This window comes from Lathyrus oleraceus, chromosome 6 (genome assembly GCF_024323335.1).
Source record: "Lathyrus oleraceus cultivar Zhongwan6 chromosome 6, CAAS_Psat_ZW6_1.0, whole genome shotgun sequence".
Classification (NCBI taxonomy): Eukaryota; Viridiplantae; Streptophyta; class Magnoliopsida; order Fabales; family Fabaceae; genus Lathyrus; species Lathyrus oleraceus.
Genome location: NC_066584.1, coordinates 237,973,581 through 237,984,828, shown reverse-complemented (window position 1 = coordinate 237,984,828; position 11,248 = coordinate 237,973,581).

Sequence of the window (11,248 nt, the reverse complement as noted above, 5' to 3'; positions counted from 1 at the left end):
GTTGACGAAGAGCCAAAGCAGGGTTGTAGTTAATTCCTCCTTTTGTACCAATGAGAGGCATATTAGAGAATTCACCACAACTATCAATAATCTCCAAACTGCTCAAAGACGGATCATACCAAACTATATCATCATTAGTGAGAGACATAAGTCTCTGAGACCACCGTAGACATTATTTGTTCTCCACAAAAGCAGGTGTCTGAGGCAAGTGTGAAATAAACCACTTGTACAGAAGAGGAATGCAACAGACCGTCGTTCCACCACCCTTAGAATTCCTTAGATGCAAAGAGAAATACATATCACCCAACAAAGTAGGCACATGATTCCCAATCAAGAAAAGTCTAATGGCGTTAACATCGATAAAACCGTCAATGTTAGGGAACAAAGCTAATCCATAGATGAGCAACACAAAGATAGCTTCAAAAGCGTCCATACTACCAGCTTGGGCAAAAGTAGTAGCTTCCTTGATGAGGAAAACTGATGGAAACCCAAACAACCCTCATTTCTTCACCCAATGAGCCTCTATCTCAAACTTCTTCAAGTGAAGAGCTTCAGCAATAATACTAGATCGGGGAATCTCCTCTAATCCACTAAAAGGCACTCTACTAGAAACCGGTATCCCCAAAAGATGAGAATACTCCTCCAAGGTAGGCACAAGCTGAAAATCCGGGAAAGTGAAACAATGGTAGAGAGGATGATAGAACTGCACCAACATACTCAAAAGTCCTTCAACCACATCAGCAGACAAAATAGACAGAAGCTTCCCATAACGTTTTTTGAAGTCCAAGGGATCTAATACAAAAGACGCTAGCTTCCTTAACTCTTTCAAGTCGGGACTTTTGAAACTGTACTTCTTAGTGTTCCTTCGCCCATAATCCATGGTCTGAAAATATTTTCAAATGATACCTTAGTTCCTTGAAGTTTTCGTGTGATGAATGTTATGATGTTCATGAATGCATGAATGCAACAATCACAAATAAGGGATCACACACAAGGAAAACAAAGGTCAAGGGATGAATCAAGTCATTGTCAAGATCAATCATCCATTTTGGTGGATTATGGCTTTTACCTTATCAACACCCAAGTTCCATTGATATTGACAAGACTTGATTGGATCAACCAAGAATCAAGGGTTTGTTGCAAGTCACGAGCATGGAGCTTGGGTAAGAACCATCCCAAAGGAGTGAACTAAGGATAAAAACCTGTAGATCGTGTTCTAAAAAGTTCCCAGAGTCTTAATTTCATCTATTGGATATTACAGGTTAAGATGACTGACTCATCGACCCGTAATATTCTCAAGAGAAACTCGTCTGAGTGTAGTATCGCGTAACAACTGTTATCAAGTCTACACTTGAACAGTTTTCGCACTACGTCCTAAATAGGCCAAGATGGGTTAGGTGTTCTAAGGTCCTCAGCTTCTCAGACCCAATTAGAAATAGTAATGCCTAACAACAAAAACTTGTGTGACATTTCCAAATCCAAAGGAGTCTCCACTGAGAAGATGGATATCAAGCCAACTTTTTAAGGACTCCTCCACACAAGTCGAACATGACTATACCATCCTCCTATCTTAATTGCACTCAAGTTCGGGTTAGAACTTATCTCACCACTTAGAGATCATCAAGGACAACAAGCAGATTATATCACACATACATATATACAAACATCACATATATATAAATATATTCACACAAAAATTAGGCTACACCCACTGGAGACTACTTCCCAGCAGAGTCGCCATTTAATTTCTGTAGCGGGAAATTCATGATCATATTGACAAGCTAGAGATAAATTAATAAGAGTCGCCATCGCGCTTTTATTGTTTCCAAGGGAAAGGGAAAAAGTACGAACAAAACCCAAAAGGTAAGAAGTTTTCAAATAAAAACTAATAAAAGTCAGAGGTCACAGGTAAGGGGGTTATTTACACAGAGGAAAGGTGTTAGCACCCAAGGTGTCCTAGGTACTCATAGGGAGCCCTTTTTGTATGCATATGTATTTTGTACAAAGTGATGTTTACAAACAAATAGGATGGGGGGATGAGAAAAGAATTCATTAATTATATTTTTTGTGTTTGACAAGACCTTCGGTCTTGTGCCTACGTACCAACATAAAAATGAGGGATTAAAACCTCGTAGTTCGTGATACAAATATCAAAGTGGATGCATTGATTTTAACAAAATTTAAGTTTGAAAGGCACAAAGGCCTAAAAATGATTTGAATGAGTTAGTTCTTTTTGGCTTTTTGAAAGTTTAAGTCAAGTATAGTTAAGTTTATTTACAAGTTTGATTTAAGAGAATAAGTTTGAAAATGCAATGGCATAAGGCCAACGTTTCTATCTTTTTGCAAAAGTGGTCAAAGTTTAAAACAAAAGTAGTTCACACAAAGAAGATTTTTAAAAATAGAGCGAGATATTTTGAAATTAAAGAAATGGGGAGAAGATGAATAGACTATCCTATGCATAAAAATTAAAAGTTTAGAGTTGAAAGATCTGACCAAATGGGTAGCAATCCAATAGACAAGTATGTCAATAGAAACCCAGAATTCCCTTGGACTTTTAGAATCAAACAACACACAAATGCATAATTATAACATCTTGAAGAGTAAGGCATCAAATAAAGATGGCCTCATCCAAGCTTATCCCTTCCATGATCTTCTTCACAATAGCCCATGCAACAGAAGAATTCCACAAGTCACAGGTTCAACATAACAGCTTTACAATGATCATGTTGCAGATGAACTTGGAGAGATCTTAAATGATGTATTAGATGAAGTTCAAATTGCAAGCACTTGGTTCTTCAATAAATTGGCATTGGCCAAGTCCATCAGAAAAGGAATGTTGCCTAAGTTCTAAGTCCATTTATCCAAGATCAAGCCAACAGTCCCCACAAAAGTTTTTTTAGGGTTTTTGTTCTTATTATGTGCATTAATGGTCAAAGGCCACACAAACAAGCAAAGTATACACAAACAAAATATATAACACAATATCGTCCAAATGGACAAAGAGAAAATTGCATTAACATAAACAATTAGAATGATATGAATAATGACAAATGAAATAAAGTGCTAAAAGTAAATTGCATTAAAGTAAAAGCTTGAAATTAAAAGTTAATAGTTAGTAAGTTAGAGGTTAGTTTTGTTTTGCTTTTCATTTCAAGACATTCTTTGGAGAACACTCAACCCACTTATCACAAGCATGGATCCTTGAACCAAAATATCTTCCAAAGGAAGGAAAGAAGGCCAAGTTTCCACACAATACCATGAAAGAGGGGAGACTTACAATCTCACTAACTAGAATTCTTATGCCTTTTATGTCACAAATTTAACGTTATGTTAAGCAATCGTAATTCGACTTATGTAGAAGTCACAACTATTTGAGGTCAGACAATAGAATTTTGGTGTTAATGCATGTTGGAGACATAGTATTATGAACTATGCTCATGAAACATACCACACACAAAAAATATGCAAAAGGTGTGGCCTAATCTCATCCGTACTCATGTTAACTTTTCAATCCTCTAGCATTAGGATTTTGAGATGTCATAATCTAAATGGAAACGAATGAATGAAGAAGAGGAATGAGATGAAGTGGGAAGGGGGTGAATGAGATCAGAAATTGGTCAAAGGAGAACTTTTACCAAATTAATATCATTCATTAATTTTGGGATATGCAATGTACATTCCATCAATCCTCTAAATCCAATGATATTAACTTGACAAAGTCAAATCAACCTTGACCAAGGCCCAACAACAAACAAGCAAACTCAAATAAGTCAATACAAATGGTCAACAAAATTTAAATGGCATTTATTCAATTAAAAATAATAAAATAGTGTATTAAAATCAAATATGTTTTGTTCAATTCCTAAAATCTCATCAAAACACCAAAGAAATGGCCATGAGATTTATCATAGGTCAAACAAGGTCAAAGGACCTTGGAGAAAAAATTTCATAATTTTTGGACATTTAAAAATATTTTTAAACAATTAAAAATAAATTTAAAATCAATTAATTCATGAAAAATATTAATAATGATCCAAAAAATGATTTTAATTCAGAATATGAAAGAGGGAAATTTTTGGAAATTTTTGGTGAAGGTCCCATATTTTTTGGATCAATATTGAATTTAATATGAATTATTGAAGAAAATGCAAATAAAACAAAAAATTAGAAAATCTAAATTACGTGGACCATCAGATCTCCCTAATTAATTGAGGTGGCAGATCTGATGGTCCCTAGCACGCGTTCCACATGGATGCTAGTCAACTGCGTTGTACAAATGGTAATTAAAACAAACGCTCAAGATTAAAACGTGACATATGGATCTTGTGGTTCAGATGCAAGACAACTCATCGTCGAAGCCAGAGCTCCGGTCATCTTCTCCGGTGAACCTCACCGAACTGGTCAACATGAACCATCACCAAAAAGAGAAACATGGACATGATCTTAAAGAAAAAATGGAATTGAGCTCGAATCTGACCTCCATTCACTCCAATTCCAAATATATTGAGAGATATGTGGAATTGAAATTCGAGGTACATGAACTGAATTGCTTCTATTTGACCTCAAAGCAACTCAATCTTCTTTCCTACATTGGTAGGACTTCAGACAACCAAAGAATCAATAGAATTGAGCAAGAATATAAGAGAATTGAAGAGTTTAAAATTTCTGGAAAATACCTTCAATGGAGGTCTGAACTCGATGGATCTTGATCTTGCTTGTGCTTGGACTCACTCCACTTGCTTGCAGGAGAAGGATTGAGTGGTTTAGAAGTAATGGATTCCTGGAGAATTGAATTCCAAAACAGTGGAGATTCAAGCTCAAATTCAAACGAATTTATCAGGTTTATCCTTTGAGAAATAAGGGTTTTCAATGGGGGATCAAAGTTGGCGCCAATGTGTTGTTAATTCTGAGCAATTGAAGCTCTATTGATAACTGAATTGGTTAATAATTGCACACTCACTTTCACTTTCCAAAATTGGAAAATGATGATGCAATGGTGCATGGGAGCGCATAGGCCCATGAAATGATAGCTTGAGGTCCAAATTTGAAGATCAGATGCCTTGATGTAAGCTTGGATTGCAAGGCAGCTGAACATTGATGCTTGAAGATTGATCCATGCCAAATGATATCAGCCTGTTTAAGCCATGCGCAGCCTATGTATTTCTCATCCAAAATGAATGAATTTGAGCTCTTTGGAAAGGTGAGATCAAGAGGAACAAGTTTGATGTTCAAACCGTTTTCATTTGGAGCTTGGAACTTGGAGAAATTTGAGGTGGAGTTTTGGAAAAATTTGACATATCAAATTTTTTCTAAGTGTCAAGCCATATGTCTCAATATTCCACCTTGGTTAACTTTTTCTATGAGCTTCAAATGAGAAAAGTGTCTTCATAAAAGTTTTATCTCTCTCAAAGACCTTAAAAATGGTCACCAATTTCATGTAATTTGGATTTAAAATGATAGAGTTATACATTTTTGAACTTTGGAAAAATCACTTGATCAATGGTATAGGTCAAAAGTGACCTATAATGTAGCCTCATATCACATGCTCAAAAAAGTTGAATTAGCTCCCGCTCCAAACATCAAAGTCGAAGTAGATACATTTAATTTGATTGTGCAACTTGAAAATCTTCCATCTCATAAAAACTGAGCAAGTTATGGCCTTAGGAAGTTGACTTTCAAATTAGGGTTTAGACAAAACGACATATAATGTTTCAACATAGGAAATGCTTTTCCAAGCAACACTAGCTCTAGGTCTCAACATGAAAGTTGTTTATAATGTCATTTAGAGTAATTTGTCTCTTGGAATAATTTTCATATGGTTAAAATTGTAGGAGATAGAGTCTAGGGAGACCCAGTTTTGATTAGATGAATCCATCTGGCCAACCACCATCAACCAACTTGCTAATCTTCAATTCTCTTGACTTTCTTGGCTCATGGTAGATCATATATGCATAATATGATGAAATTTGAAGTTCCCCTTGAGAAATTTGATCAATTGGTGAGATATCTTATTGGAGAAGTTACTCAAGATACCTTGTAAAACTAGGGTTTCCAAGGCAAATCACCCTCAAACTCTTGAAGCAAACTTGATAAATATAATATGTAGAGAACATTGGGACTCATATATGATGCTCATAACCATTCTTGAATCAATTCTTGGTTGTGCTTTTTGTTCATGAGGGTCTCAAACCCTAGATGTGATCTTGATGAATCACTGAGATCATGCCCTACCTACAAAAGAGTTAGGCAAATACAAAGACATATTTTTGGTATTTTTGTTAGTGAAATAATAAAATACAAGTATGATATAATCACAAAGTGCTTGGTGATCTCTCCCAAAACAAACCCAATGAAAAGGGGTAAGGAGGATGTCGGGGTATGATCCAAATGCTAATGCTTATGATGGAAGTACATGAGGGATCTTAGGGTCAAAATTGGGGTCTTACAAGCGGTTATCACTTTGAGTATAATATCTACCCAAAACTAAAAACAACAAAGCTTTCGCGTAATACTTGAATCCCAAAAAAACTCCTGAAAACAATGTCTTATATAGAGTCCTAATGTTGTAGAACCCTTTCCAAACGTGTTAAATTACGTTGAGAGAATGTATGAAGGTGGGAAAGAGTGAGCCAAGTTGGTTTTTTCATTTTCTGTTACTACGCATGTATGGCGACCGCCATTAGGGTCATGGTGAACGCCACGAGCTTAAGTTGGATGACGACGTGGTTGGGTGCATGGCGAACGCCATAAGGTGATGGCGAACTCCATGCACCAGAAACTTGCTTTTTCTACATTTTTCTCCCTTTTCTTACTCCTTTTTTGGTTTCTACGTGTGGACACTCTTTAATTGACAAGTACCTGAAATGTAAATAAAACACGACATAAGAGTAATAAAGCATGATAAAATGACACTAAATAGCATGTGAATTGGTTCGAAATATATGATACGCTTTTGCGTTATCAAACTCCCTCACATTTAGACCATTGTTTGTCCTCAAGCAATCAACCAACATAGTAAAACAAAATAAGCTCGGCTTGAAACAAAGGCCCAATGAAACTCTAATCATATGTGGTTGTTAGGCTATGGTTAGATCGATAGGTACTAGATATTAATACCAAGGATACTGTAATGACACACATCTGTATCTAATGGTCGAAAACTCCCTCTCATGCGAATTAATCTGAGTCATGCCACTATACCCAACCTAGATCCCTTATTCTTTTTCACTATATTTCATTCAAGTGCAATCCCATTAAGCCATTTATCCTTGCACTTACATGGTAAGTAAACCTGTTGGTCATCAATGATCTCATTGTCATTGTCATTTTTCTCTTTTTTCTTTCTTTTTTATTGTTTGACAAAGAGTTTGCATCGTTGGTCTAAATGATCGGGTGATGATCACCTAACTTAGAGGGGACATATCTTATCATCTATTTTTTTCAATTTTTTTTCTTTTCATTCGAGATCAGAGGTCCTATACTTATTTTCATCGACTTCTTACGTAGTGTGTGATTTAGGATGGTATTGATTGTTAAAATAAACTACTAAGGAGTTACTTAAAGATTGAGCTTAAGGTCTCGGCATAGTGGGTACTCAAATTGATTTCGCAAAATTAGGGAGTTCAGGGTGTCGAAACCTTCCCAAGTCTTTCTAGCATAGCCCGATAGCCTATATACTCTCAGTTTCATGCCATGAATCAAAATAAATTTATTTTTTTATTACGGTCAAAGTTTATGGAAAATGCGATGAACAACCAAAAAACATGCATAAAGACTTGACAACACATGCAATGACTCAACAAAATGCCAAAAATAGACAAGATTCTAAAAATAAGAAATAAACTAGAAAGCGATAAAGTAGAAAGCGATAAAATTCCTCCCACACACTTAAACCAAAAATTTACCCCAATGTTTTGATAAAAGATGGAAAGGAATGAAAAACTTATATGATGGCTATTGACGGCCTCGGCCTCGTGCTCGTCCCTGTCCACCTCTACCAAACTATGGAGGCGACACTCCCACATGATACATATACTCAAGCAAACCCTCCATACCTACTCGTAATTATGCCATCTCATCAATCAGGCCCGACATGTTGTGCTCGGTCCTTCCTACATAGTCATGATGGTTCTCTTGCAGCTGTTGGATATATGCCATCATGTCAACTTGATGATTATGCATATCTCTGATCAACAGATCACGTTCGGTATCTAAGGTGTTACGATGCCGCAGATCTCTAAGGACATCGTCTAGTGTGGTCCTGGTGGAGGCATATCATTCCCATCATAGGATTGGTGTCCAGAGGAAGTACCTGCCAAAGTATCAATGGTGTCGTGTGTGGTGTGTGGGTGTGTGAGAGGCTCAGGAGCATCATGCTCTATATCATTAATATCATCATTAGTGGAATTACCCTCATTACCTTGGATGTTAATGATATGGCCAAGCTCTGGGGCATTCAAATTATAGGACCAGTTGTTCCTATCTTGCACATTAGTGCATGCAGAATTGGGTAAAATAATACTATTAACAGCGCAGTTCCTAACCATCAAATGGCATCTACCATCTTGTTTGTTCTTAGTCAAGCGCATGCTACGACAGGCGTCCAAGTCTAGGAAAGGTGTATCAAGGGGTGCTAGTGTATTTAATTCATGTATCAAGGGGTGTTGTGTGAATTCAAAATGCAAAAATGTATAGCTCCTTCGAATTTACCTTTCTGTTGTTCACCCGGCCAAAGAGGGTGTAAGCTAGAATAAGGTGCACGTAATGAATGGTCGGGTTATGGATGGAGGTGGATTTTAGGCCTTCACTATCATTTGTGGCCTCACCAGTGAGACTACGCCAAAAGCGGAAAGCACCTACCGCTCAGTCCCCTTCTAAGGGTCTTTCACATGCCAAACCATCCCCATGCGGAAATTGTAGCAAGTCGGCAAGATGGTCTTGGCTAAATTCATAATTTCTATTAAATATCCTAAACTTAATAGTGCCCGTGGTGCGCTGATAGCCTATCTGTGTTTGGTAACTGAATGAACTCAAAAACTCATAAGTGAGCCTAATGTAGGTGGGATTGTTAAAGTGAAGAAATGTGACATTCCTAGGTTCCCTAGCATCCAGTTAACACTAGCTATCAAGCCAAAGTTATGCAGAACAGATTCATCGACGTACCTTGTCGGTGTAACTTCACGGTTGAACAACTTGGCATATTTTGTTCTTTGCGTCTCACCCTGAATACGTTATCCAAAAAAAAATCTCATTTAGTCTATTGCTCTTGGTCTCACTGCTCTTAGAGGCATGATGGATAGAAAATGGAAAAGGAGTGAGAGAGAAATTTAGTTAAGAATGAGGGGTTTTTAAGAGGAATAATGTAGTAGATGGATGGATTTGAAAGTTATAGGATAGTGGAAAGAGTAAGTTAAGAGAGTAATGGGGAATAATTGGTTTTGGAAGGTGAAAGGTTTGGAAAATCGTGCCAAAGGGAGTTAAATCGTGCTACTTCTAATTACTATAAATGGTGAACCCCATTAGGCGCTTTTTTCAAGTATTGATGCTCATGGTGAACGCCATGAGCCTTTTGGTGAACGCCATTGGCCTTGGACATACAAAAATTATGTTTAAGGCATTCAAAAGTGATGTTGTAAGTAAAATGAATAGAGAAATCCAGTCGAGTTATAAATCAAAAGCAAAAAATAACAAAAATAGCAATGAAAAGAAAAATGCGAGTTTCAATAATTAATGGAGAAAATAAAATATTTGCATTACAAGGAAAGATGTATAAAAATAACAAGAAAAATAACAAGAAAGAAAGGAAAAATACTTCCTCCCCCACACTTTAAACGGTGCAGTGACATCACTGTCTGAGCGTAAGGTAGGAAATATGGTAGTATAAAGTAGAATCGACCACTACGGCGTTGGATAGGCTGGAAATGTATTCTGATGGAGTGAATTTCTTGGAAAATATGATTGAATTGTTCATTAGTTACATCCATGAAGTCGTGGAAATCCACGCGTAAGGTGGTAAACTCTCCTCTAAGAGAAACAACTTTTGTCCTTAGGGCATCAATTGCACCAGTGTAATTCACGGGAGGTACGGTGTGAACAATGGAGGCGAGTGAAGCATCATAAGAGAGGGGATCGGGGAGGTTTTCATAGGCCTGAGGTGTATCAAGTGGAGTTGGTGACTCGTTTTTCCCTTCCAAGTCATAAAGCTAGTTATTTCTATTGTGCACACTGGTCCGCTCATTATTAGGTAATGTAAAATGATGTACCACCTCATTATCAATCAGTAAATCAAACTCGTGTGGTCCTAGGTTCCTTATAAGGCCTCGGTTAAAATAGAAAGTAAGGTTCATGGGTCGGATACCTCCTAAAGGGGTTAAACGGTTAAGTGGGTATCTAAGTCCAATTGCCTAAGCAATCATAGTAACTAGGTCTCCTATCAGGATAGGTCCATTGGTATCTCGTGCAATTCTATCTAGGTTAGCTAGCATGAAGGTGGCAACATTAATAGGCATAGACTGGAAAGAATAGAACATAATAAATAGTTCATATCTGGACATAAAGGTGATGTTCTCCTCTTTCCCAAAAAGGGTATGGGCTAGGATTTGATGGAAATAACTGATGGAAAGGTTATGGATGTTGGAGGAGTATATGGAATTTGGTTTAGGATGATGGTTTCCAGCAATACTACCCTAAAAGAAATCTAGTTCAAGGTCTATACACATCTTCTTAGGCTTCAGTGAATACATCCGGGCCACTAGGGAATCCTAAAAGGTTAGCCATATCAAGATGGGTAAAACAATAGTTAGTCCAAAAAATGTAAAGGTAGCTAGGCCTCTATTAAACCGCAATCCCCTGTTAGGGTCATAGAAGAAAGAACGTAGAAATTCGAGTGTTAGCCTACGATATGTGTTATATCTTCTGCTCATAGCAAAATTTTCCTAACCAATTTGGTTAAGCATATACATGACACTGTCTCTAATTCCTAAAGTGGTCATGGTAGGTCCATCAGGGTATATGAATAATGTGATCTCTCTCTGAGCAAGAACCTCAAAACGCCACATCTGGGCTTTGTTTTTTGCTTGCATAGTATAGAACTCATCTCACAAGAGACCACCAAGCACACAAGCAATTAATATATCAAGCAATTCATACATTACATACAACACAGTAATCCCAAATTTGCACAAAAATATGTCACAAAAATACTATACAATACAATACAGCAAATATGAAAAGTAGGTAAAACCCACTA